Below are 2,909 nucleotides of genomic sequence, written 5' to 3'. Positions count from 1 at the left end.
CTCTATAATATCAAAACATCATCTTTAGTTTTACACAGAGCCTTGTGTACAATAACTGTTCAATGTAGATCATGTCACCTGTACTTTGGTAATAGGATGAACCATACATTATACATATTAAGCTGCATTTAAATCTCAAAAATATTAATTTTATATGGCTCTGTCTAACACTAAACTACTAAAAAATATTATAAATCCCTTCTTGAAAGACTTCCAGGCTAAGAGCCAAGAATACTGAATTAGAAATGAAAAATTTGGTACTTAAGATTGGAAGTTAAGAAATCAGATTTTCATTATCAGTTTATTTTTCAGAAAAATTTTTTTGGTCAACATTTATGTTCTGTCTAAGTTTATGTCAATTTGACACAAACTGGAGTCATCTCAGAGGAGAGAACCACAATTTAAAAATGTTCCATAAGACTGGGCTGTAGGCAAGCCTTTAAGACATTTTCATCATCAGTCATTGATATGGGAAGGCCCAGACCATTGTGGATGGGGCCATCCCTGGGCTGGTGGTCCTTTGTGCTATAAGAAAGCAGGCTAAAGAGCAGCGCCTTGGAGGTCCCGTGGATCTGTGTGCTTCAACAGTGTTTGAATGGAACAGACCCGGGGATTCCCACTGTACTCGCTTCCAGCCGCCTTTACAAGTCTCTCCAGTCGCAGTCTCCGGGACCATCTCCTCGCTGCCTTTGGCTCCTAGGACCAGTCTGCACCGTCTCTTCGTGGTTAATTCCTACTCCGGATCAGCCATGACCTCTCAGATTCGTCAGAATTATTCCACCGAGGTGGAAGCTGCCGTGAACTGCCTGGTCAACTTGCACCTGCGGGCCTCCTACACCTACCTCTCTCTGGGCTTCTTTTTTGATCCGGATGACGTGGCTCTGGAGGGCATAGGCCACTTCTTCCGCGAATTGGCCGAGGAGAAGCGCGAGGGCGCGGAGCGTCTCCTCGAGTTGCAGAACGATCTCGGGGGCTGTGCACTCTTCCAGGATGTGCAGAAGCCATCTCAAGATGAATGGGGTAAAACCCAGGAGGCCATGGAAGCTGCCTTGGCCCTGGAGAAGAACCTGAATCAGGCCCTCTTGGATCTGCATGCCCTGGGTTCTGCCCGCGCGGACCCTCATCTCTGTGACTTCCTGGAAAGCCACTTCCTGGATAAGGAGGTGAAACTCATCAAGAAGATGGGCAACCATCTGACCAACCTCCGCAGGGTGGCAGGGCCACAACCAGTGCAGACTGGCGCGCCCCAGGGATCTCTGGGCGAGTATCTCTTTGAGCGCCTCACTCTCAAGCACGACTAGGAGGCCTATGTGCCTTCCAAGGGGCTCCCCCCTCTGCTCTGCACCAGCCCGCCCTGGGACCTCCACCTGAATGAACCTCTCAAGCCACTAGGCAGCTTTGTAACGGCCCTGGAGCCTCTGTCAAGTCTTGGACCAAGTAAAAATAAAGCTTTTTGAGACAGCAAAAAAAAAAAAAAAAAAAAAAAAAAGAAAGCAGGCTAAGGAGGCCACAGTGAACAAGGCAGTAAGGAGCACCCTCATAATACCATTTAGGAGTCTTGATCAGGTTCATTCTCTCTACAAATTAAAGATTTAAAAGGCTGGAAAAACCTTGAAAGGCTGCTGGTGAAAGAATGAGTTCTCCAAAACATTTGTTTTAAGCTGCTAGGCTTTTGTCTAAGGTCAACAAATTAGAGGGACAGAAGAGATGGCTCAGTGGTGAAATGATTTTTGTGCAAGCATGAGGACCTGAGTTCAAATGCCCAGAACCCACCTGAAAACTAGACATGGTGCCAATGTGTTTGTAATCTCAGTTTTGTGGAGTATGAGGGAAACAGAGAGATCTTAGAGCTGGATGGACAACAACCTCACAGAATCAAGAAGGTGTATACACTTGTGAGTGTTGCCTGAGTTTGTATGTGTGAGTATATATGTGTGTTTCTGTGAGTGTGTATGAGTGTGTGTGAGTGCATGTGTGTGTGATGTAGGGTGAATTTGAGTATAGAAGCAAATGGGCGTGACCTGTCTGGATTTGATGAGGAAAACAGTAGTCATTCTGCACATTAAGAGTTTTAAGGGTATAAGCTGGGCAGTGGTGGCACATGCCTTTAATACCAGCACTTGGGAGGCAGAGACAGGTGGATTTCTGAGTTCCAGGCCAGCCTGGTCTACAAAGTGAGTTCCAGGACAGCCAGGGCTATACAGAGAAACCCTGTCTTGAAAAACCAAAAAACAAAACAAAACAAAACAAAAAAAAACCAAAAAAAAAAAAAAAACCAAAACAAAACAACCCCCCCCCCAAAAAAAGAGTTTTAAGGGTCTAAAATAAAATCAGATACTCTAATACTTTCACAAGATCAGGGAGCACAGATATCAGGACAGCTGCCTGAAAGGCAAATGGGCTAACAGTATGGAGTACTAGATTTTTGCCATGTCCACAAAGTGAGATCTCTTAGGAAAGCTTCATAGCTTCTGTGTACATGCAGCCAGAAATGTGGAAAGACTTGTATACACATCTGAGCCACAACATCCAAGACAATGGCCTCTAACAAGTCTACCTTTCCAAACTTCATGGGGTTTCTTATCATCCAAGTATAACCCAAGCAGAAAAATGGGAGGTTCTAACTCGAACACAAGCAACCCAGAAATAGTTTGGACATTTTTATGAGACAGACCTTGAGTTGATTCAAATATGAGTGCGTAGCACTCACCATTAAGTCATCTCATCCCTACTTAGACACAGAGTTCATACAGTCATCCACATTAAAAATCCACTTACTATAAAATGCTTCTAGCAAAACTACTGAAAATATGACCACAGTTCTTGGCAGTTACAATCTATTTTTATCATTTATGGTTTATGCCCAGATTGGGCAGATACAGCACTATACTAACTTATTCCCCAGCTAT

At 44.2% G+C, this 2,909-nt stretch overlaps 1 pseudogene; it reads left to right on the top strand.

Moving 5' to 3' along the window:
* Positions 1–553: 553 nt before the first annotated feature.
* Positions 554–1,489, top strand: Ftl1-ps2 (annotated as a pseudogene).
* The last annotated feature ends 1,420 nt before the right edge of the window (positions 1,490–2,909 follow it).

Source organism: Mus musculus, chromosome 10 (genome assembly GCF_000001635.26).
Source record: "Mus musculus strain C57BL/6J chromosome 10, GRCm38.p6 C57BL/6J".
In the NCBI taxonomy this organism is placed as follows: domain Eukaryota; kingdom Metazoa; phylum Chordata; class Mammalia; order Rodentia; family Muridae; genus Mus; species Mus musculus.
The sequence above is the reverse complement of the archived record's forward strand: the minus strand, read 5'-3'. Positions and strand labels throughout refer to the sequence as shown.